This window comes from Pocillopora verrucosa, chromosome 13 (assembly GCF_036669915.1).
Source record: "Pocillopora verrucosa isolate sample1 chromosome 13, ASM3666991v2, whole genome shotgun sequence".
In the NCBI taxonomy this organism is placed as follows: Eukaryota; Metazoa; Cnidaria; class Anthozoa; order Scleractinia; family Pocilloporidae; genus Pocillopora; species Pocillopora verrucosa.
In genome coordinates, this window is record NC_089324.1 from 1,222,219 (window position 1) to 1,248,569 (window position 26,351).

General features: G+C 37.3%; 1 protein-coding gene across 5 annotated transcripts in view; it reads right to left on the reverse strand.

Moving 5' to 3' along the window:
- The window catches only part of LOC131789567 (neuropeptide FF receptor 2-like), a 46,170-nt gene extending 24,366 nt beyond the window's left edge, over positions 1 to 21,804 (reverse strand). For 2 of the 5 annotated variants that reach the window (XM_066160289.1, XM_066160291.1), the window contains exons 1-2: positions 21,708 to 21,804; positions 7,642 to 7,739 (exon numbers count right to left, since the gene is read on the reverse strand). The gene's annotated coding sequence lies outside the window, so the exon portion shown is untranslated. Of the gene's footprint in view, positions 1 to 4,373; positions 4,506 to 7,641; positions 7,740 to 17,913; positions 18,086 to 21,707 lie in introns of those variants that run through there. The other 3 variants (XM_066160288.1, XM_066160290.1, XM_066160292.1) reach the window with 2 other exon arrangements.
- Positions 21,805 to 26,351: the final 4,547 nt, after the last annotated feature.

A 26,351-nucleotide genomic window follows, 5' to 3' on the forward strand; every position in this document is an offset into this window, starting at 1 on the left:
AACACAAAGAAGTTTTTGTCCCATCAGGATATGAACATCCAGCTGATGAGTATTTCCATTCTCATTAACTGTTTCCTAGATAATGTATTGATATTGTAAGGAGAAATTACAGCTTAATCTCTTTAAAACGGCCGACCAAATCGATACAACTTATTAAAAATGGTTGCCGCGGATAAAAATTTAAACTGAGGCTTTTCAGTCGTGCCTCTATCAAATATCGACGATTTATTACACAGGTATTCATGAAATAGCAGAATCTCTTCTTTTTCAAAAACAAAGCATCTTTAGGTGGCATTTACATCATCACTTGAAAAGATAACAACGTGTCCGCACTAACTCGGTTTATCAACATGGCGGTTTTACTCATCTTGAAGCCTCCTTTTTTTGCGGTAATATACGACCTTTTAGAGGTTCAATTATACTTTTTCATTAAGAGAAAAACATCTTCCATTTGAGAAACTGTTTCATTTCTATCTTGGAATTTGAAGTAAATTTTCTGCGGGTTGAGTTCGCAAGCAGCCTGCATGATCTTTGCATTCAGAGCTTAAAGGGCATGTAAACCCAAAAATACATGTTTTTCTTATACTATGTAAAAAGTGGCGTAGAATACAAATTTGAAATTAGTTTTGTCCAATTCGACTTATTTTAGGAGAAAATCGGCATTTTCAACTGAAATTCCATTTCCGGTAAAAACAATAACGAGAAGTCGTGACGTAAGCGGTGGAACCAAAATATTGCGCAACACATATTCCCCAGTAGAACTGGTGTGGGAGTTCGTGTAAGAAGCGGTAGTTCGGAAGATGTTTTTTCAGAAGATAGCGACTCGAATGCCTTAAGCTTAGTACATGACAGCGCTGGGGATAATCCAGAATCTTCAGGAGAGTCTGGGCCACGTCCTTAACAATATGAGCCGCGTAGGGTTCACCGAAGCGATCCGCACGAAGACAGTACAGAACATGTCGACAGCGATGCGACCGTCTCGGAAACTCAGACTGGTATTTAATTTACTTTGTGATTTATTTGTATTAAACATGAAAATGCAATAAAGCGAGGGTACAATCTAAAGGAATGCAACAGAATTTTTTTTTTAACTTGAGCTTCTGAAAGTGTTTTATATAAAATTATCAAAGGTGCGAGTGTGGAACTTGTCAACCAATGCCGACAACTCATGCAAGTGTTTGTTGTACGGAAATCGGGCAATTTTGGCAAAATGGCCTGAAACCCAGATAAGTTGTATCACTGAGCATCCAGGTTTTCAGTCAGTTTGCCTCGATTTCTGGGTGCTGGAGACGGCCAAGTACGCGTACAGGCAGCAGCAAAGCACAGATAATCACACCGGAAACGACTAAGCTAAATATTTTCTGTTTCATCTGTTTTGTTACATTTTGAGATCGATTTACTTGAGTTGTTTCTGCCATTGATTTAATAATACAGTACTAGAGCTAGTTGTTTTTCGCTTCTTTCCTGGCAGGAAATTTCGCTAAATTGCCTACAGATAGCTTGTTCGTTGGTGTTGCCATTTCTATCGATAAACAAGTTGTATCATGTACATTTCCTTGTGTGGCCTTCATAATTATCCAACCCTGTTTGTGTTTGCTTCGATTTGAAATATTGAAAAGATAGTTTTGCAAGCTGAAATCAGGATCGTTTAAGTTGTACTCAAAATGATGAATATTGTCCTACTGACCTTTGAATGTATTTTCACTGCTGTGAAAACCGTGACACAAATTCTTCTGCTGTTTCTCTGCAGGGTTTCTCAAAGGAAGCACCAAGTGGGGCTGGCTTGGATTTTCTTATAGAACATAAGGGTTGATTATGGGATCCTGTATAGAATTCTTTGTATCGAACCGACAAAATTCCAGATCACGTTATTACACACTGATATCAACGAATTCTCTTTCTTTGATACGTGTTTCGAATTCAGGCGAAGGTTCAGACATGTCAGTGTCTTTTACGGGCTTAGCGCTGGCTCCCGAACAACTGGCTTCCCCATAATATTTCATTAGATGAGAAAAAAGATGTTTTTAGAGAACCAATAAAGCTATTGTTGTTTAATTAACGAAACTTTTTCATGTAAAGCGATTTTGTACTTTCTCTGTTGACCTCTAATGCGGGTATCAGCGGCCATCCCGAGGGGTCGACCCCCGGGCACCCAGGGGCATTTGTCACAGCTGCCGTGACAAATACATGCTAAAGCCCCTCGGGTAGGGCAAAAAATTGGGAAAAATACCCCCACCCATGGAGCAACCTGGGCAACATATAGTCGGTGTTGCCTGTTCCTCGATGCAAAAGTACGAGTGATCATGGTTTACTGAAGCCACATCAGCACTAAAATCCACACAAGTCTCTATGGAGTCCTCAAATTCGAGCTTGCTGGGGCAAACTTTCTTGGCTTGCGGTTGTTCATCACACTGTCTCTTCACCGTATGAAATTGAAATCTCGATGTCGCTTTCCTTAAAATGCAATGAACAGATTCTTGGATCGCCGAGTGTCTTGAATTTTTTATCCGCTCGCAAATCCCGTGGGTATGGCCCCGGGGTATTTTGCCAAAAACGCAAAAGCGCTCTAATGCCCCGCGTGCGGGGCATGTCTTTGCTACAAATCCCCTGCTAAGCCCGTGGGTTGCCCTTGGGTTGCCCGGGGGTCGACCCCTCGGGATGGCCGCTGATACCCGCATAACTTTTGAAGAGCTCAACTTCCGAATCCTCGTCGTCTGCCGACTGTATGGGTCGTTTTTATACTTCCGAATAATTTGCTTCTAGTGAGGCCTGAATCGTCGGTATAGCACCAGGAAGAAAAATGACTGCTACAAACAACAGAACGTTCGAACGGCTCGACGAAATCGGCTATTTTCACTTGAACAAATTTCACAAATTGTCGCTTCAGATTTGCGTCATTTGGAAATATTTGCATTGTATGCCCAGTTTTGTTTGAATCAGTACAAAACTGGACGACACAACGCTTCACCATTACGAAAAAATTGAATATATTGAAGCAAACTGTAAGTAAAAAAATCATGACGAGACCAGCAAACAACGGCTGTAGAAAAGACTCCTTCGTGCCTCACGCGATTATAAAACGAGACTTAGGAGGGTCCACCCGTGACGTCACAGGAAAGATGGCGCCATTCAAGATGGCGAATGTTTCGAATTTGGAAGAGCTTTTACAAAGTGAAAATGGACTTTTGAGAATAAACGAATGGTACCTTTGGTGTACTTGATATATTTACTAAACATCTATGTGAAAAGAAAATGAACGTTTTTTGGGGTTTACATGCCTTTAAGGTGTGTTTAATAATTATAGTATTTGATTAAAGATGTCATTCATATCCATAGACTAAATAGAATATTGCATGTTCGCTTGCGGACACGGAATTATCTTCCAGAGAGAGATATCATCAACAATTGAAGATAACATTCGTATCCACGCGTAACCATATGATATCTTCAATGGCGTGAAGTGGATAAAACTCGGATCAATATCAGTATCTGGTCAACTGCCCACCTACCCCTCCCCTAACTCAACAGTCAATTGATAACAACTTAGGGTTAATGTTGGGTTAGGGGAGGGGTAGGTGGGCAGTTGCCCAGATACTGATATTGATCCTAAAACTCTATGCTTTCGGTGATCTTACTTAAGAGACATTGAAATAAATCTCAAGGCCGGAAGACGGAAACCGAAATCTCTAAACAAATTAGCTTTGAGTGTATCAGACCATAAAATGGAAACACGCCAACGGCAAAAATTCTAAAGGAAAAAAGGAACATATAGTGATTCGAAACTTCTCAACTCCGCAAATTGCATCAAAACAACTCCGCCAAAAAATGGTTTCACCTCCCAAGTTATTTAAAACATTCTACTAAGCGACTCACGCACAAGCTAGTGATCTTCACTTTACTAATACTGTTGCACTGGCAACGCGGAAGAAGAAAACTGAGCAAATAAAAAAAACTATTTGGTTTTATATATCGAGGGTTTTACGGACAAGACTCTTAGCTCAGGTTTTCGTATGCTATGTTTCGACCTTCGTTTCCCTCCTTGTTCAATATACTGATAATAAATATTTCAATTGATATAAATATCTTAATAAAAGTGGAAAGAAACGTTTGATATTTGACGGAGACAGTTCTTCTCCCTTCAGTTCTAGGGGAAATAGTATTTCCCCTGGAAGTGAAGCGAGGAAACTGTTAGGATCGTTAGAATTATGGGAAAGGGAGTTAACGCGTCCAACTGTTCTTTCTCCTAAGAGTCTTCTCATAAGGGAAGGTAACGATCTAGGTCACAGAGCAACATGCTGCTGTTTCATTCATAGAACGCACACAAATTAAATAAATGAAAAATAAAAGGCTGTATTTACATGTTTGAGGCTTACCTTTTGATGCCCGTAGCATTGACTTTCCTGAAGTAAATCGTTTGGTTTTTTCTTTTACCTTTTGTGGTAATGAGTCCTAGGCGAGAATTTGCTAGATCCGCGATGTCGGCCGTTAGCACCTATCGAATGTGGTGTACTAGCAAAACATTAGATATGCATATAGGGAGTTTCTAAAAATTAAAAACCTTCCAATGAGGAAAGCGATTGAACTTTATAATATAGGCTCGTGACGTGTGCCCGAAGCTTTATGTCAATTTGAGATGCAGTTTAATAAAAGGCTGCCCACTAAAGTGACAATTTCCAAGCTAATGAGAGTCTTAAACGTGTTTTGTAAACAGACCTTTCTAGAGGTAAAATTTGACAACGTTCTAAAATTAAATTACACTATTTCCTCCCCCTCTGTGAAAGCACTAGAATATACACGAGCCTCAATTTCCTTTGCAAAGTGATAACATCGGTGTTTTCCTTCGATGCGGGGGGATAACTCATCGACAGGTGAAATTTAAGATCAGGGAATGTTTTATCACACACAAGGAAACATAAAAAGGCTTTTAGTTCGAAGTCGCAAAAACCAAAGGCGTAGTATTTTTTTTAACCAAGCGGGAGAGAAACATCTTGTGTTAATCAGCCATTTTCAATTAGTTTAGATCCCGGGCCGCTGAATAAAAGCCTACACTGAAAAGGGCGCCCAGATACTCCTTAAAATTTTATTTCTAAAAAACAACACGACACAGAGGCACCCGACAAGTCTCTGTTTGACTTAACCTGTCAAATGGTTCGCGTGTTCGACGCTTGAAGATAATTCTCATGTGTTCGTGTCAGCTCCCAATTGTGACCTTATGGATTCATGTTTGAACAAAAACATATCATTTTCATAGAAAGAGCATCGCCTTCATCAACAGCACATGGTCTATAGCCCTACACCACCCTCCCAGCCCTCATGATTTAACAGATGGTCGAAATAACTTATTTCCCTACCCTACCCAACTCATATCATCCAGAAGATTATATGCAACCACTACCCTCTCTAGCCACATGAGATTGTATGCAAAGGAGCCGAAGCCTAACGTTAAAAAGCAATATTTGATTTCCGTTTTCTTCGACTTTCAATTCGGGTCCAAACAACATAACTGCCAAGAACAAAAGCCCAAAGAAAACTCCATTAAATCAACCGTCGGCTTAGCAGATCTACATCAAGTTCTGGAAAAAATACTTTAATCTTTACAACGTCACGTTCGTTTAAATTCTTATCTTCAGGTATTTCCTCTGACGTTTCTAACCACAAGTGGTTTAACGACATTTAGATTGAAATAGGCGATTGGCTAAAAAATAAATAAATTATACAGTAATGGCAAATATCGCATCTTGGGTGAGATGAAGACCTTTGAACACAGATTAAGAGAGATGTTAGACTTTGAACTTAGTAAAGAAATAGCATAATATATATATTTTTGTCTTGTCGGGAGCGAAGGACACAAATAAATTCTAGGTTCCTATGAGGAATCGACCATCAGACCTTTGGTTTCAACGCTCCGATGCACTACCACTAAGCCACAGAGATTATTTGGTGCACAATGACATTACAAAGTTCATATGTGGCAGGCGCCTCGCATACATGCAACTAAGATCAGCAATGTCGGTAGTCCCATGTTCGTAAACAGAATAAGAAAGATTGTAAATTTTTTTTTGAAGGCATTTTTTGATACAGCAAATATAAAAAATTAAGAAAATGAAGCTACGGCGATTTGACGCCATCTCGATTGTTTAGATTTAACTGGCAAAATGTTGACACACCACATTGAGTCACGCTGGATCGATCTACATTTTTCACGCCATTTGAAACCATATCCTAAGTTCATAATTATTGAGTTATCAATAACGAACGCAATGCGCGCTCCACCTTCATATCATAAAACGAATAAAGAGCGGATGTTGAAACTCGTGACGCGGAAGAAAAATCGATATCTTTTTCAAAGCCGGAGTGCTCCTCTGCGAGCCAGATTTGGATGTGATGATTTAAAAGTAACAGTTCTTAACACCAGGGAAACTTTTTTTAAGGCTCGCTCACGGTTTGAATTCTGCTGGTAACAGTTCCTAACACCATGGAACCTTTTTTTAAAGCTCTAGCACGGTTTGAATCCTGGCCCTTGGTAACCTCAAAAAGCAGACAATTCGGATAACGAATTACAATATAGCAGGTTTCAGGTTTCTAATCTTTTATAAGAACACCAGCCGAGGAAATATGTTTTTAAAATTTCCCCATCTAATTGCAAATTCTTACGACAAAAGTCTTCTTTTTAAAGAAGAAATGAATGCAAAATTGCAATTGAATTTTAAAGAAAAGTAAAGAGTGTCGTTTGACAAGTCCTTGACAGCCAGCAGATTTAGGCGCAAATGACAAAATAAATGATATGCCTTATCGACTTACAGCGGCAGTATATTTAATTAAAGAGGATTTAGTGCATCCATAGCCACTAAACTGATTTTTAACGTGAGTATGATTGGTTCAGTTCCATTGAACTGTAGGCTATTTTTACCAAATGTGGATCTTATTACTATAAATGACTAATTATCTACCAGAAACTCTTTAAAACATCTTCGGGATGATAATGAACAGTCACACAGTTCTGAAAAAGTGGTTAAGTCTGGAAATCTTGAATTGCAACCCAACCTTTAAAAAACCTGCTACTTGTCTTAAGAAAGCGTCAAAATTTTGGTAACGGAATAAGCTGATTAGAAGAAACTGTGAGATTCTGGCAAGCTAAGTGCAGAATATCCAGAATTAGCTTTCTATTTCCTGAAATGTACATCTCCTGTCGCGCATTGATATACGCATGGTGCCCATGTATCACAAGCACGAAAATATTTACAAGGCGTTTTAGTTTTTTCCCGACCTTTTATGTAAAAATTCCATGAAAATAAATTATACTTTTAACAGAATGATCTGTATAGATCACAGTCCTCTGAAAAAAGGTTGGTGAGCTTTGATCAAATTGGTAGACTTTACTTGCAGGTACAGAAATATGTTAGAAAAAGGAACACATCTATCTACGACCAGCAAACACCAAAGGCACTCTTTAAAATTCGTTTTAACTAACATCTGTTAAAAATCAAACTGCTCAAAATCACAGCGCTTTGATGAAATTGGCAATTCTATCAGTAACGCCACCAGGATCACTTATATTAAATACAACAAAACAGTGACTTCAAAGCTCCTTTATAGTTATCATAAACAATTTTCATATATTTATTTTCGAACGGAACCTACCTCAAAATGTTCTTTCCAAATGTGATCATTAAGTGTGAAAGCTCTTTACATCTGCTAAGGCACCACCTAGCTGGAAAATCTCGGAAAGTGTTCTAGCCCTGTAAAGAAAAACGATTTAAATACAAGAACTTTCAATTAGCCCGGAGTCAAGGTACTTTATCTTCTGTTAGGTCGAGATTAAAACTTAATAAAATGTCTCGAGCGTGGCACGAAATAAAATTTCACAAAGAAGACCTACGAAAGTGAATTCCAGTGGCTCGTCAATTTCAATTTAAAATTTATCGTAAATGATTGATTTTGCCTCAGCAGATTTATTACTATTTTTCAAAAAAGATGATGTTGATCTGAGATGATCTGCTCTCGATTAAAATATTTCTCGTAAATGGTACTTTAAGAAATTGGACCTAAGTACTTAAATAATTTCCTGCTGGGAATTGAGATCTTTCTGGTTAATGTAAACAAAGAAAAATAGTTAAGAAAAATCATAAATAAATGCGTCCTTAACCTATAATCCATTTTAATTCGGAGTACTTGCGACTTTTAACTAAGTTGCAAGTGTTTTTGGCTTCACCAAAAGTTATGGAATTTGCATAAGGTCCGAATACAAAGATGCCAAAGATAACAGCCGAAACTAAGAGGAACCACATTCGCTTCAAGAGAAATTACTAAAGTGATTTACAACGAGAAACGATTGAGTAATTATTGATAACAAATATTGAGAAAAAACGAGACATAACAATGTAACTGAAACATGGGTAGTTTTTCACAATTCAGAAAATGGCTGACGCCAGAGTGATGCCGGAGTGATTCAAGCCCATAACTATTTCAAAAGACATTTGGTTTGGTTTTTAACTTTCCCCAAGATATTTTTAAAGCACAGATATATTCACAGGTTTTTTTACTGGTTATTCTAAGCTCTTGGACCACTGCAATCAACTGACGATGTAAAAAAAATTAATTTCGATTTAATAAAATCAAACGCACTTGAGCATTATTTAAGACTTTAGACACTTCACACATCATTGTTAAGAATCAGGTTTTTTTTCTTTCCGTTGTTTTGTAGTATTTTGTAATTTTATCATGTTTCGATCCTGTTTTCACTGTATGAATGGTGTATTTACGAATATAAATAGTGGTCGTGGGTCCTTCTTCACGTAAAGCTCAGGTAAAATGAAAATATAAAGATTATTCTTCGTACAGCAGTAACGACGATTGCAAAGTACTTCAAATATTTTGGGCCGGGACTTTTTCCCCACTCCTGCATGACACCATGCGATAGACTTCACACAGAGCAGAAGCAGAGTGGTCAACACAAAACGAAACCTATACGAGCTAAATTCCTTGTTTTTTTTTTTTTCTCACACATCTGGGATCAACTTGAAATAGTTATTCGAAACGCACTATACATTAAAGAACCCGCAAATACTCTAAAAAATGCATTTGCAACGAGTCTGACAGATACAGTGGTGAAAAAAGAGTGCATCAAAGATAAGATATTTTGCGACAGAAATAGTCGCTACGGGAAGCAAGTCGTTAAATTTTTTTTAGTTAAATATTAAAGCAAAATTTTAAAAAAAAAATTATTATCATATTCTACACGAAAGACGAGAGGACTCTCAAGATCTTTATATTAAGTGTGCGTGCCATTTTCAACACATAACTGAAATTGAAAATTTTACTGTTGTTTTCCGTGAAGGGAAAATCTGCAGACCTTCATGTGTGGACGTCTGGTTCGAAAGATGATCTAAAGATCGAAAATTTAATTCTTCCGACAACTAATTGAGTCTTGATTCACCAGAACGAAGGTAAACAGCAGAAAAACTGATAGGCTTTGAAGGAGTATGTGTTCACTATTCTCATGCAAAGCTTTCGAAAAAAAATTCAAAGCCACTTTCGTATGAAATTATACCCAACCACAAAGATCTACAATAGAATTGACGCCAGCGATAACTCATATCATCAAATATAAATATAGGTCAAAAGTTATGAACACAATTGTCTGAAAATGCGGAACATATCTATTTTACGAGAACATGATGCGATTTACCATCAGTTCTGTGCGTATCTTAGTTATCAACTGCAGTTTGTAGCAGAGAGTAATTTAAATTGTTTAGAAGAGAAAACTTCGTTTTGCGCATTACACGAACGAGTTTGGCCGATGAGGCATCTGTTTCGCTTCCAAACCAGCTGCTGCGGCTTCCCTTTCGTATTAATGAAGAAACGGAATCCTTTGTTTTAACCGAAAGTCTACCAGAGTCACTCTCCTTCATTTTCAGGGTTTATTCTTGAGCGCACTTTTGCAAAATTGCTGCAATTCGAAAAACTGAAAGCCGCATAAAATTTAATTATAAGCGTCGAATGGGGTGAAAAATATTCTGAAAAAATGAAACACAATCTTTGGGAATTGCTTTTTGCAATAAAGTACTCAAAAACATAACTGAGCATAAGATCGACATGACAGCTGCGATCTAGAAATAACTAGAAAATTATAGCTCCCTACCGTTCCGGTTGTTTTTCTCTGTCTTACAAAATAGACTATACAAATACTTAAGAGCAAATACCTTTTGGGGTACTCCCTTTCTTGGGCCTTTCTTGAAAAATGTCCCCAAAAATTAAAAGAAGGAACCTTTCTGGGTCCTCTCAAGCGAAGTTCAAGAGGAGACCCTGCATCTTTTATATAAAAACCGATTTCAAATGCCTGAGGCAAGGTTTCCTTTGGTAATTAAGTATTCAACAGTGAATTTCTAACTATATTTTTAGAACCACCAACTTGAATTACACTTTTCGTTTCAGTGCTTACGGGTATATTCACAGACAACGGTGATCCATAGGCATAAAAATAATACTATTTATTTTTCTCGTGGCGTTTGTGATTATGAAGGCAACTACTTCCATTTTTAAAAGCATAGTTTGTGCAAAACACCTTTTGTGCATCATGTCGAAGTTGGACTTTCCAGTTCCAGCAAATCTCATGATTAAAAATCTTGTTAAGGTATGCTGTTTCTACTTACCGACCTCGATCATTAGAAAAACGCTGACTGTCCCATGATGTATCTCGCATTATGCTTAGCCTGTCCTCAAGACCATAACTACCTCAGCGCTTAGAGAGCAATATCTTGACTGCTTAATGCAAAACGTCACTTATTTTAAATGTATTCTACTGCGACACACGACAGGGAGTCATCATTAACTGCACCGATTATATCTGATAGATCTAATAGCTCACGTCGTGGCGGGTTTTTGTTTGAATATGTTAATGAAAAAAAATATATATATATATACATCCGTTTTCAAAAACGTTGCAATATGAAACCATGTACTAAATATACATAATTTTTGTGTTCTAGTCTCTTTTTGATGAGAAAAGGAAAGATATATATATTTATTTAATATAATGTTTGAATTTACAACGTTTTTGAAAACGGGTATATATTTCAATGTTATGAAGTAGGTTGCTGTTCATCGTGGTAGTTGGATGATATTATAAGTTTGTTCTGTTGTCTCACGACAAGGTCACTTGATGTGGAACGCAACGGTATATATTTTTATTCGAAGTTCTTATTTTTTTTTCACCATATTGCATTCCGGAAGTTTTTGATTGAGGCCAGAGATACGTTCTTCGTAACGTACTTTGCCCTCTTGTTTTACTATCACGCTCGTAAATATGTCATCAAGATCTCGGATGTTACGTCATAAACACACAGCGGGTATGGAATATGATTTAAAACAGAATTGTCTAGAATTATCTTTCAGAATTAAAAACTTACAAGGCTTTTAAAATAATTACCAAGTAATCACGAGGAATAGAGTATACTACAGGGGCGAGTGCAGGTATGAAATTTGTCTTCGATATCATGGACTGACCACGGATTGAAAATGGCAGATACTTTGCCACTCATTCATCAACCTGACAGAGTGACACGAAAGGCGAGTGACGTGTCAGTAGCTGATTGGCGATATCAAACACACGAAAAAAATTATCGATAACAATTCGTGGAATTCTCATTATGAACTCTGTTGTTTTTTTTTTCGTATGGTGCAAATGATATTTAGATCTTTGACAGCCATGTACTGGTTCAAGTGACATTTACAATAGGCGTCATAATTTGAGCGTAGCAAAGAGAGGTCCTAATGCCGTTTCACGCACAAATTTTAGAAACATTCACGCGTCAAATATATAAAAGTAAAGATCATCTTTTTTTTATGTGTACAAGGTTTTAGGGAAATCTTGAGGTCTTCACGAACTAGAAGACGAAATTCACGGGTCACATATTTTAGTAGGCAAATCGCGCCTCATTCCTTCCCTGTGCTATTGAAAATGAATCTGAAGCCATGCACTGATATCAAATGAACTTTTTGATTCATCACAGACCTTTGACTCGCTGTAGAATAGGCACAAGATAACATGCGGTATTTAGCAGCCCCGCCATCGAATCGAGAAAATAGACATTCGTAGCTCGCACAACTAGATAAAACAAAAGAAGCTCCTCTGCTCTAAAGCTTTAGAAGTAGTTAGGTTAATGTTGGAATTTGACCATAAAATGTACCAACAGGTTGCGCTCCCAAGAGAAATAATCGGATTTTATATTGTTTCACATTCTCTTCGAATCAAAGACGACGGCCCCTTTTCAGTCACTATAGCCTGTTTGTTGTAAGTCCCAGATACTTTCCTATCACTATATATAAGATGCTCAGGGTTTATTATTGAGCACAGCTTTGCAGAATTGCTACAATTCAAAAAACTGAAGCCGAATAAAATTTATTATTAGCGTTGAATGGGATGCAAAATATTCTGCGAAAATCTAACACTATCTATTCAAAACATAAGTGGGCATAAGATCGACACGACAGCTGCTATATAAAACTTACCAGAAACATTATAGCCTCTTACCGTTCCGGTTGTCTTTCTCTGTCTTACAAAATAGACTATACAAATACTTAAGAGCAAATACCTTTTGGGGTACTCCCTTTCTTGGGCCTTCCTTGAAAAAGGTCCCCAAAAATTAAAAGAAAGGGCCTTTTTGGTCTTCTCAGGCGAAGCTCAAGAGGAAATCCTGCATTTTAACATAAAAACTAATCTAAAATGCCTGAGGCCAGTTTTCTTTTGGTAATTAAGTATTCAACCTCGAATCTTCAACTATATTTTTAGAACCACCAACTTGAATTACATCTGTTATTTCAGTGCTTACGGGTATATTCACAGACAACAGTGATCCATGGTCATAAAAATAATATTATTTATTTTTCTCGTGGCGTTTGTGGTTATGAAGGCACCTTCTTAAATTTTTAAAAGCATAGTTTGCGCTAAACACCTTTTTTGCATCGTGTCGAAGTTGGATTTCACAGTTCCAGCAAATCCTATGATTAAAATTCTTGCAAAAGTAAACAGTTTCTTCCCCCCCCCTAATCATTACAAACGCTGACTGTCCAATTTTGTAACTCACATCATGTTTAGCCTGTTCGTAAGACCATAACTACCTCAACGGTTAGAGAGCAATGTTTAGACTGCTTAATGCAAAGGGTAATTCATTTATAATGTATTATTATAATGGATTATTTCTGATCGATTTAATAGCTCATGTCATGGTAGGTTTTTGTTTGTAATTATAAAAACATACGTAAATACATATGTATATGTTTGTATTATTTTTTCCTCTGTTTCGTCAATTTAATAGCAGATATTAACGAAAAGTCTCTCCCTCGATGGGTATCAACATTTGATGGTCCTCCAGGATCCGGTTTCAATGAGTCGATATTTATTCTCCGAACTGTCCCTGGAAATACAATCCTACAGTAATAACTCTCGTTTTATTCAACCAATCAGATTATTTAGACCATTCTAACAAGGATTCTGATTGGCTTTTTGTACAGTGTTTTATGAGAGTATAGAGCATGTTGACAACACTGCTTGTCAAAGAGAGGAAGAACTCGACACGCGCTAGTTGGGTTTAATTTTGTATTCTTAACGAGTGTTTTAAATTGCTTTTGTATTTTCACTTGCTTCGTTTTCTGTTTTCTCGTGCTTATTAGAAGTTTTTTTTTAAAAACCATATCGCATTCCGGAAGTTTTTGATGGAGGGCCAGAAAAATTCTCCCTATGCTGCAATTAAAAGGCGAAAAAGACCAAAGACACGTTCTTTATAACATTTTTAGCGAACGTGCTTTTTTTAAAACGCCAGTTAATACGTCATTTAGACCTCAGATGTTGAGTCATAAACGCACAGCGGGTTTGGAATATAATTTGAAACAGAATTCCAATGTAACCCAGCGCCAACTGAAGCTTAATTATGTGAAAGGAGCGAGGTTTTAGTTTGCAGTTGAAAGATAGAACGATTGACCAGAATTTCTTTCCAGAATTAAAAACTTAAAAGGCTTTTTAAAATAATTACCATTGAATCACGAGAAATAGAGAATATTACACGGGCGCTTGTTGGCATAAAATTTCTCTTCGATACCTTGGACTGACCTTAGATTGAGAGTGGAAAACACTTCGCCATTTATTCATCAACCTAAGAGGGTGACGCGCAAGGCGAGTGACGTGTCAGTAGAAGATAGGCGATACAAAACACATGTAAAAAGTAATCGTAATTTTACACGTAAACAGTTACGGCTTTCCTCAGGGCTGGAAATCCTTGAAAAACACTACAGTCTGTTCAGTAAGAAAGTTTTTCACCCTTCTACGTAAGATAAAATAATGTCACTTTTAACCAAGAGTCTTTATAACACTTTCAACCGTAATTCAGAGTACTATCTCGTTAATGAAGCTCACCTGATAAATTTTGAAGCTCTTTCATATAAAAACGACTTGAAATGCGCCGAATTAATTGTACACGAAGTGGAATATTTTACGGCTAAAAGATAGGGTAGACAGATTGAATTTGACTTCAAGTAAGACTTTTCTTACGAAAATAAACAACTTAAAAGGACAGTATTCTATTTCACTCTCACAGTAAGAGCTTTAATTTAAAGCCGTTTGAGTTGACCCTTGGGGTTGCCTTTCGAAAGCAAACACTGAAATTACAGTGTTGTATCTCAATAAATAGTACTGACGCCCTTTCGCGAATATCAAACAATACTGGAGACAAAACAAAGAGGCGTAAATCACAGCTACGGTCAAGAAATTTTAGGGGTTAATACAAAATGAGGGTCTAAATTAAACAGAATTTGTTCAACATTGCTATTAACTTGTTTATACTTTAATCGATTTAAGTTTTCCCAAACAAAAGAATAGATTTCATAATTCCCTGATAACTGCTAAGCCACCCTGTAACTAGTCGCATTAAATGAAGGACATATTCGAAGTATACCTTACTTTGTGTCTTCTTTGGTTTTAAATAACTTCATATAAGGTTATACCATTTTTTATGTAGGTTCAAGTTCAACATTTGGACACACTGCTCAAGAGTAATGAAGATAGTTTAATTAAAAATCACATAAAATAATCCATAACAAATAATAAAACAACGATCTGAGGAGGCAAGGGTAACCTGCTTGAGTGACAAATTTATTAATGTACAACCCAAACATGCGAATTAGCAGCGTTAGCAAAGGACAGGTCTCAATACGAAGAGTTAAAAGCTTCAACGCTTACAACTCGATTAGTGAACGAATAAAACATGCTGTTGTTTCATCGCCGAGCTTTAACCATCTTTAAGGTGGTTGGTCCACTGTTTACGCATTTGTTTACGACAATGGCTTCAGTAGACGGTTTGAGAACAAGTTTTCGAGAGTTGATGGAGAGTTTTAACTTTTTTTTTTTTTTTTGGCTTCATTAAAATTAAAAGTAAAAAGTTCAGATTTTATAAAACACAAAAAGTTCACCACTAAAATGATTTGCTATTTCTTCGAGCAATGTTTTTGTCGTTCAAATAAAAGCAAATCGATGTTGATTCAAAAACCAGTGGAAAGAGCCTTCACCCCGGGAAGAACAAAGAAAATCCGCACATTTTAACATAAAAATGAGTTGGTAACAAAAGCTAAATGTCACAACTTTTCAAGATAAACAAAAACACTAATGAAATTGTAAAACTGAGCGACAGGATGTTTCACAGACTCTGATCGGTAGAGATTTGATATTTTGAATTAAAATAGAAAAATATAATAAATAAACATTAATCTTAATAACACAGAAGTGATCAGTAAAAGGGGTTTGATACGTTGAAAAAAAAATAGAACACGATAGAGAAACAGTAATCTTAAGAACACAGAAACGAATCGAAGATCACAATGGACTCGAAAACTCATTTAAGACTAAGAAGGACACAAGGAAAGGGGTTTTTCAGATTCGTATTAAACTCAAAAGTTACAAGCTGAAAATTTGGAACAAAACATGTGTCGTGCGTGATTAGTAGTTACAGATCAAATACTCGAATTTTAGCACTCAAACTATACGAAACACAATACGTTTATTTCATAAGTTTTCGGAGGCAACTAACTGTCTGATTGTCTTGAAAAATCAAGTGCTCAAAGAAAGTGAACTTTGCTCGATAAAACGAACTTGGAACAGCCACTTTTGTATCGATCAAAAGCAACCCTGTTTCCCATCCACGTTTACTAAATCGTTCAAAATTAATGACGCCCAAAATTCTAAACAATGCCAGACGTCTAGAATGAAAAAAAAAAGTAAACCTTTGGCTGTATGATGAATATTCTTATTCCGTGAATTTCGTGCGGTAGTCTCGTTTCATGTGGCCAATCGCTCCTATCGTCATGTAAGAATATCACAACTAAATTCCCAAGATCCCCTGACTGCGAGAGAGACTGAAAATATTCAAAACTATGCTCAAACCTTTGCATTGGTGCCTGGTGCTCAACCCTTCGTGCGAAAACGAGATTAATTTGCATATGAATGAAACTTTTAATTATGTGAAAGGATGAGGACAAGGACTCGCTTTGGAAAAGAGGCCTAAGATAATTTGCAAATGGGCTATTGCTGATAACTTCAATATTATTGTTTTAGCCACAACCAAAAACCGGAAAAGGCTTTGATTAGTTCTCCAAAGTGAAAATTCGCCAAATATCGGATATCAAAAGCAGTATAAATACGGTTGACAGTGATTTTAAACTCTAAAGACGATTACACCTATTTGTCATTGCGAGGACCTTTGTCTGCATTAAAATCTCATATCCTCTCTCAGTGGCACTTTTTTGTCTTCTATTAAAATCAAAGTATTTTAAATCTAACAAGGCGATAATAATATAGTCCCGAAAACACACACAAAAAAGACATCTTCAAAAGTACGTCGATTGATCAAGGGGATTTTACATTTTCTACTATCAAATCAGATTAAAATCAAAAATTTTTTTCTTTCAACTGAGCAGTGCAAAATCCTTTTGGAAAACAAAAAACAAAATCGTATCTTTCCAAAGACTTCCATTAATTTTTTTTTATTTTTTTCTTATTTTATAGATTATGTTTTCAGAGGTCTGTTCTTGACGGAAGGTCGAGTACATTTGACACCTTACATGTCCGGACAAAAAAATACACCCACTAGAAATGGCTTCCTGAGATAAAATCACGAGTCTCTGTGCCTCGTGATCTCTTTTCATCAAAGTAGGATAAACAGCAGACTTTATCCAAAATTTTGAGAGTCAGAAGCAATTTGGTTGTGGCACAATCACTCGCGACGTCGGCTGTCAAAAAAGTCTGAAAGAAACTTTAATACAACACCCACATGACTCCTTAAAACATTGAAAAAAAAAAAAAGAAAAAGAAAAACAACTCCCACATGAAAAGGTCTGCTGAGATAAAATCTTATGGTGCCAGTTGCCTAGGTGTGGATAGAAAATTATAGTGCCTCGTGATCTGTTAATCAAAGTCGATTGAACCGAAGGCAGCCTTTATCGAAAGGTTTGAAATCAGAGGTAATATTTTGTTATGTCACAATCACTCTCCACGTCAGCTGTCAAAGAAGTTTTGCAGAAGCCTCGATACAAAACCGACATGACAAAAATCAGGGAAAAATAAGGAAAAAAAAACACACCCACACGATTTTGCATAATTTTTTTTATAACCACAGCACCAGAGGATCATTTGTGGCGCGTGCTAAGGTCACTAAATCTGAGAATCCTCGACTGCTTTCACAGTTGTTTCGTCGAACTAGTAGAACTGGAAAATTGTGAATAATTCTTAAAGAACATCTCCAAAAATGATGAGTTCACAAGGGATCGCCTATATCGAAGACTATACCCTTTTATACCATGCAGAAAAAGCCCTAAGCTCGTAACTGAGACAAAATAATAAAACCTAACTGCAATTAATTCACAGCTTACCCACTGAGAACGTCCTGACTCGCAGCACTAAAGTTATTCCGTTGGAGAGAGAAAGCGCAGAAGGAAACCACTGAATCACGAGTAATTTTCAGGTCACAAGAGAGGATGTTCAACTGGTGGCATGAATCCTTACAATAGTTAACAAGGTCAAGTAGCTGGTGTTGATCTTTAGCGGCTTTCGCACTCAAAGCGCAAAATGAATTGCTATCAACTTTGACCACACAGTGATGGGCGGTGCCAAGTCAACCGGCTTTCACGTGATGTATTGTAAATCACAGCAGAATAACACGCGTCATGGACAAAATCAATGGTGACGAATTATATTTGGCATTCGTCCCTACGAACTGTTCATATTTCAAATGACAGTTAAAATACGTGTTGCGTCTGACTGGACGACAAAATTTTCAAGTGCCCTACAAAGCCGGCCTGTCACGCACTCCACGGACGTCTACACAAAAGCGCCTGCTTCTCACGTGAAATTTTTACAGAGGATCCAGGACTCTTTAGACTACTATGCCGTATCGTGTTAATTCTCCCTTAGCTGGTTCCATTGCACCACTTTCGGTGGTATCTTCAATACTCCTATTACCTTCCCATGGGGAGGGGATGCATAAAAGAGGAGAAGATTCTCCTCGGCCAGATCTCAAACCCAGGCCTTTCGATTCGTGGACGAGCACATGAACCAATAGGCCTCCTTATTGGTTCCTTGACTTCTGCCAGTCAAACCTTCGACAGGATCTTCTTACCATCGAAAACATTGATAAGTGTCTTAAGTCAAACAGTATATTCTTTCTTTCGATGAAAGCGTCGGCTTTGGAGTTTGATCTAATCTTGTCAGACTAAGCATGTCTGAATTTGTAAATATCCTGGCCAACTAAATTAAATAGCAACCCGCTACTTGGTTGACATCTGACATCTGAGATATTATAAGTTCCCACGCAAGCAAATAAGGATTGTTTAGCATTAGCTCTTTAAGCAAACCTCACGAGTAATCGCCGAAAAATCTTTCCGCAAAATTCTCCAAAACGTGTCAAAATATCACCGATTTTGTTCAAGAAGTAACCGAGTTTAAATCGCAATTTTCATTTGCTAGATTAAAATAAAGAGTGGTGTGACAGACTTTCTACGTTAGTCGTGGGAAAATGGGAAAGTACAAACAATTTTCAAAACAAAATCAATGAAAATTTTATTTTCTCAAGAATAATGCATTATTCGGAAAACATCACGAAATTTCTGCCATAGAGGTTAACACGACACTAAGCGGAGAAATTTAAAAATATTTCCTTGTATCCTAAGTTTTTCTCAATCTATAATTTCTAAATATCTTTGAAATCTCTAAGAATCGCAGTGTTCATTCTTCTAAAGAGCCAAGATTGGGACAACTGACTTTCTCGAGCAAAATAGAAAAACAATCGGAAAATATTAATTATTTGTCAATAAAGGAGAACTTTCATGTGTTCATTTTCTTTGCTTCCTTTTCCCAGAGGATGAAAAATCATGAGGCAGCTACAGTGATCATTCTCAGATTCAGCGAATATTGAAGAAAACATCCCAAGAAATGGATCTGATTTTTCTTATTTCCCTAATCGTCTAAAAACCTAAACTTTCCCTACCTCTGGCCTTATCCTTTCTTGCTTAATCCTTACCTTTTTTGGCGTTTGCACAGACTGTAAGGAAATTTTTCCTCGTTTTTCAGTTTTCACTCCACTTTGAAGGGAAATACCTCCTTTTCATGGCAAATTAACAGAAAAATCATGTTAAATAAATGCCAAACACATACTAAATATTCATTTGAGCTTTTTAAACGATGAGATTTGTGTTACCTCAGAGGAAGAAAATACGTGATAGCTCTTTCACTGTAAATAAAGAAAACTGGAATTGCAACTATAATACTATGCTTAGAAGGGTCGTGTGAGCAGAAAATATATTCCAACTAATCTGTTTCTGACCTTACAAAGAGACCCAAAAACCAGACAGGTCAAATTAATTGAAAAATTAATCTTGAGCTGGTAACCATGAAGGGTTTTGAGTCTTTTGTTTTGTAATCGTATTACAAACAAATTTAAGGAAGCAATTCATGTCACACACATGAATCAAGCTTATTCAGAGAATATTGGTTGAAGTTAGCAGCTGCGTGAAGTAATTAAAGGTTCTAATCAAAGACAGATTTTAAACCAGGTTCATTATTTTTGCCAAATCTCAACGATTCGTGAAACGTCGTTTCTTCATTCTTAAAGCTCAGACTGACTAACTGATGCAGAGTCCGACCACAGACCCACCACACAAAGGCTAACCCGTTCACTCCCAAGATCTTACTGAGTAATTCTCCTCTCTGCCTACCAAATAATTATGATGTTAGCTTGGGAGAATTTGGTATTGGATCAAATAATAATCCCCTAATTGATATTTTTCTTCATTCTCATCCCTTAACTGCTTAATATTGTATTGGTATTGTGAGGAGAAATTCTATTGTGATTACTTAATGGAGTGAAAAGGTTAAAAAAATGCCAGAGCCTTAAAAAACCGGGTGTACTGCAAAAAGTCGCGTGCACTGTTGCTGTAGTTGTGTAGCGCGAAAAACCCTGACATTTCATAATACTCTTTCGCCACTGCAACGGACAAAACATTAGACCTTGTCGTTTTAACGACACGTAAATAAATCCTGGACAATGATAATTGTTCGCTTGGGTAGACGAACAACGAAGAGAACAGAATAATGTGAGTGGCTGAGAACAGTAACGATTATCAAGAGCTGTAAATGACAAACTTCAAGAATGTAACCTAAGCTTGGTTGGATGCACAAAACCTTTGACAACCGTGGTTTGTCAACGATGTCCTTGTTGTTGTTACTGATGATAATGATGGAGGCGGTCATTATTTAGTCGTTGTTTCAGTTAGGAACTAACGTGGTATTTTCCTTTGTGAAAATTTTTTAATATTTTTAATGTCCACTGCTAAACTCCGCAGCATGTACTCCTCACAATATTTCCATGACAATTGACGGTCATTGTTTGACGAAAATCCTGATGAAACGACCAAAACATATATGCAACCCTCGTATTTAGACTAATGCAATAAAAAACCGTAGATCATTATTTAGAGTTTCATTTTGATTTAACGCATCCTGTTTCAGTGCAACTGCATGGAAAAGATCCTCCGCATGGAGGCTGATTAGTTCCCCCCGCAGTAAAGTTTCAATTTACATAAACATGGTTATGTACGGTGGCGTAAACTATTATGTACTTGTTTACAAAATATATAAACGAGTGTTTGCTTGCTAGAAAGGATATTATTGTAAGCGGGAGTCCGCAGAAAAAATAATCATTCGTAGGAAATTGTTTGCATGAAAACAATTCAAGGCACCGCAGGGAACGGCAATAATTTCTTAAGATTTTCCAATCGAGGATTAAAAATTTCAATGGCCGGCATATCCCAGACAAATGTACAATCACGATCAATCAAAAGATTGCTTTTAAAGCTGAAAGGAAAGATATTTTTATGCCATTTGAATATTAAGAACCAACTTTGAGGGCTAAAACCTGTGTACAATTTAGTTCCTAGTTCGTGATTATTTGCTTATAATTCACAAAGGGTAAGTTGTTTAAGAGGGAAAAAAACTTTTTTGAACACGCGTCGGAAATAAGTTCCTATAAAACGCATCATGAAATTACTTCTGTTTGTGTTTTTTTACCTGAACGTATAAATAGCAAAAGCGAGTCTTTTCAGATTTCACCTTTTGTCACCGTGAATAGAGTAAATTTAGCCTAAATAACTGAAATGCAGAAACTTCTCACCGATTCCTTTTCCTTTTTTTTCCTTCCTTCCGTCACGGTTGAAAATGGCGAGCACTTTTGCCGTGGTCAGAATTGACTTCGGGACGTGCCTTCTACCCTAATCTGCTAACGAAGTGTAAAAAACCGAGAAAAGTAAATTAATTCTATGCTCCACCTGCCTCAACACAGGTTTTATTTTACTTGCGATATAGTTTGTGATTCGCCAACAGTTTTCTTTTGTACGCTGACAATTTTACATAATTCCCTCAATTATACATGCGCGGAAACCTTTGATATCCATCGCATTAGGATCGCGTAAGTACCAAACCAGAAACTCTTGAGATGCAAACAAAGCGAAAATCAATACGATTTACAGTAGTTGTCTGAGCTCAGACATTTATGAGCTGTGCTCAATACAGCTCTCAGCTTCCTGTAATTAAACGAGTGTTTATGAAACTCTTCCCACACAAATCAATCATAGTTGTAAGGATCTTCAACTATCGACTCATCGTTCAGAATTTGGTCCAATGAATGTTAACTTTTTCCTCAATTTTCTGGTCAACTCATTTATATGTTTTTTTTAGGGCGAAATACCCGAAGTGAATCTGATTTTATGGTGTGCTTAACTAAGCTAGTTGCCTCCTCAGGCACACTTCTTTCTCAATTGTAACAATGGCTTGGAAATGAAATACAACATAGGTGATAAATTGGTTTCGACACAATCTTAATCTTTTCGATTAACCATAGGCCAAAGAATTGATTTTGAATCTGATAAACCAACGATTTCTGACTTTCAGTCAAAACCATACAGGAAACGTTCAGTTTGTTTCGTCTTACAGATCAAACAAAACCATTGAAACTCAATCAAACATTGCAACTGACTTCCTAAACGAAAATAAAAACAAAGAATTGAAGAGGTAATCGACGATCCTCGTCGATTCTTGCACGCACGTATTTTGTAGATCTCCTCGATTCCTTACCCCTTTCAATTTTCACCAGAGTCTTCCATAATATTTGACAGACAATCCTCGATTTGAAAAATCTTTTAACTCGCTCAAACCACCTTCAATAAATTTTTCTAAGATAACGTGTGCTGCACTCTCTATATCACTACTAAATCTCTTCGCTAACGCGTGAAAAAGCCTTCACTCAGCTGATTACCATTAAAATCACCAACAAATTTATTCCTTTGTGCCAAAGGACCATCAGCACCTTAAGATCTTCCGAAGATGACCCGAATTCTTCCGAATGTTTCACGCGACCCATCCGGTTTTTCAAAAGTCTAGCATTATAGCATTTCCGTGTGTTTTCAAAAATTAAACATTTGGCGCTCTATGTGAAAAATAGGAATAACTACGTTGTAAAGAATTAATGTGCATATATGTGAATTCAACAAATATTATATTTGGAAGTTTTAACTTTGAACTGTACCTTATAATAAAAGAACACTGCAAACGGTCGGTCTCACTGACTAAGGTTTCGGCAACTTTCTATCCTTGACCAAGCACTTATCATTAGCGCTGCAAGACGTGCGTTTCTTTGCGAGAGGATTTGAGACGAGTCTGAGAGAGGTTTGCCGGGAATCTGGCACTAATATCAATACCAGACCCCTTGCAGACCTCTCGCTGGCTGGCGTCACTCAAGGTCTCATACTTATCCCGCGGGAGCCGGAGCGATAATGACGAAGACCTGCTCGCAAGTTGGTGATTCTCGAGTGCGTATTTGTCGATGGCGACTGAATCTTCAGTGGAGCCAAGAAATAGAAAGATTTAAGGTGTTTAGCTAGTATAAGCTGCATATACCTAGGCTCTCACAAAACAGATAACGCTTATCGATTGAAGTGGGGATTCTGGCCCCTTTTGAGTCCTTTCCTGTCCTAAAACAAGGAGGTATACACGCACTACAAGCCTCTGGCCTCACTCTGAATTCTCTAACAGAAAGCGAGGAAGGCTACGAAAGCAAGTATGGTCTATGTCACAGTTGTGTGCTTGGTTGCCAAGCCTTTGAACAGGAGTGAGGCTACAGTTGACCTTGTTATGATACAAACCTTGCTCCTTTTTAAATGCATTTACTTTGTCATTATGCTAACTAGGTACTGATCTCTATCGCGACAAGGTCACCTTCAGCCTCACTCCAAATCAAAGGCTTAGCAACCAAGCACACAAGTGTAAAATGGCCTATCGATCGTAATACAATAAATGTAATTGAACTAAATCATTTAGAGCTAATATTTTAATTCCCGTAATAAATAGAGACTTTTTAAATAATATTTTTAAGATAATCCTCAGCAAAAATTGCAGTTGGGAAATGTTGCAAAACAGAGAGGGAAATCTCCAACGCACGAAAATCGTGCGTTCTACGTCATCCATGCACTCGTGTCAGCTAATAAGAAGCTATAATTTCCTTCAGCACATGATTTTGTACAGAAGCCACGGATAATATAGCCAGGGAATTTTAAACACGCACAGACACCCCGTCTTACCTCCAAGCTTTCACATTTTAATCCCATAATTGGATATCTTTGGTGTAGTCTCAAGAGATATTCTCAATCAAAAAAAATTCCATCAACGGCGTGGGGCTTAGGCTGTTTCCTTAAGTAAGAGAGATTCAGTCCCTTATTGGCTGATAAATACCTCAGATGACAACTTTTGCAAGTAATTTCTCAAACGTCTCAACGCACAATACAGAAGTTTGCTTAAAATACCCTTTATACTGTTGATAATCCTCAGACATAATTTACGATAACAAAAAGGTCACATACCTTACCTATCTTGGCAGACTTGTGTCAAATTTTTTCAAAATCAACCAATAAATCTATCTATGCGTACGTGCTTGTCTGGATGGATCGAAGTCACAATCTTCTATGAAGAGATACAAAACGGTTTCTTTAACCCCTTCTCTCCCAAGATTGCTAATTCTCCCCTACAGCTGCTACACATTTCCTAGTTAATAAGTTACGGGAATTTGGTGTTAGATCAAGATAACGACTTTTACGTGATAAAATGAAGTATTCCCATCACCTGTTAGTTGTATAATCTATGGATAACATGGGGAAAAGTTACATTTTGATTACTTCGCGAGTTAAAGGGTTAATTTACGATGAATTAATATCAATTCAATGAGCTCAGAAACATATTTTGGTGGCAATAAATAACAAAAAATGAATGGCAAACTCTTTGGGAATTAAGCTAGTAAGTTTCTGAAGAAGCTGTGGTGCTGCGTCGGTGGGAGAGTATAACAGGGTAATTTAGTATTATCAACTGAGTTAAGAACGTAAATTGGCCACCGTAAAGAGTTTAAAAGCTGACGTTTCGATCTTCAACCCTTAGTCAATCGCTCTGACGAAAGGCTAACGCTCGCAAAGTCAGCTTTTAAACTCTTTGAGAATTACATAATCTATAAATAGAAACAAAAACGTGAAAAAGAACCCTTGATGTTTCTCCAGTTTTACAGATTTCCCCGACTAAACCCTTTTTATTTCTTTTGCTTAAAAAAAATGCCACGACCATTGATAGCGCAAGAGAAAGGCATCTTGGATAGATCCTAAGAAATACTGAAGACGGATCATGAACAAACCTTTTAGCCTGCCTCTGGCGATATCATTGTTACTTAAGGAGAACCACACAGTACTGTAATATATTATACAAACCTAGATCACGTGTCTTTCAATCCAGTAGTTCTGCATATCTTTTAAATACTGGCAGTTTTTTTTTTTTTTTACACCAAATTTAATAAACTGATAATTCCGATAAAGGCTTATAAAAAAGGCTTATAAAAAAGGCTTATAAAAAAGGCTTATATTAAGTGTTTAATTGTTCCTGATAAGGACCCTTTTTGGCCCAACCCCACATGATAAGAACATGAGAAGAAAGTGCCTGACCTAAGACATAAAAAGATCAAGCGGCCCCATTTCAACTAGCCTAGTGTAGCCGTACCCTCCCCCCCCCCAAAGTAAAAAGGAAGCGAGGGGGGGGGGGTAAGGCTACATGAAGGCTACATTTCAACCCTCGTTTTCTCAAGTCCGGTCTTCAATCGGTAGAGGAGCGTGGGCTTATTTCCCTAACAGCAACTGGTCAAACTTGCGCGCATGTGCAAACATTTCATGGCCGGGTATCGGCCGGGTAGCGTGTTTCAGCCTGTCAGACCCACGAAGTTTTACAGGACTGATAAAGAACCACACAAGCCAGTATTTCACGCCGTTTTAAGGCTATATTCAGACGTAATGGCAAATTAATCACAAGGTACTCGCAAATATGTAAACGTATATGTTCGAAAAGTCTCAAGTTTTCATTCCCCTTACGTTTGTTTCCCTTTGCAAATTTGCGCGGGAAATTGCCGCGGCAGGCCAAAATTCCTCTAACGCATGCCTGACGCACGACCGACGTGCTGGCTGGTTATCAAGCCAAAAGATGATGCATATTTTATCATTTTCAACGAGCTTAAAACATAAATAACAGCATTAACTTGTATGTGTACAACAGCTCTCACCTGCGGTTTACAGGGTCAATCTTCTTTCCTCCTTGCCATTCCCAATTGTAAAAGAGTAGTGAAGTGAATTCACTGAAAAAAACACAAACAACAACTTCAAGAAGAACACGCGTTATCGTTTTCGAAATATGACCTTTCCAGTCTGTATTTGAAACCCAAACCATCTTTGATCCGGCA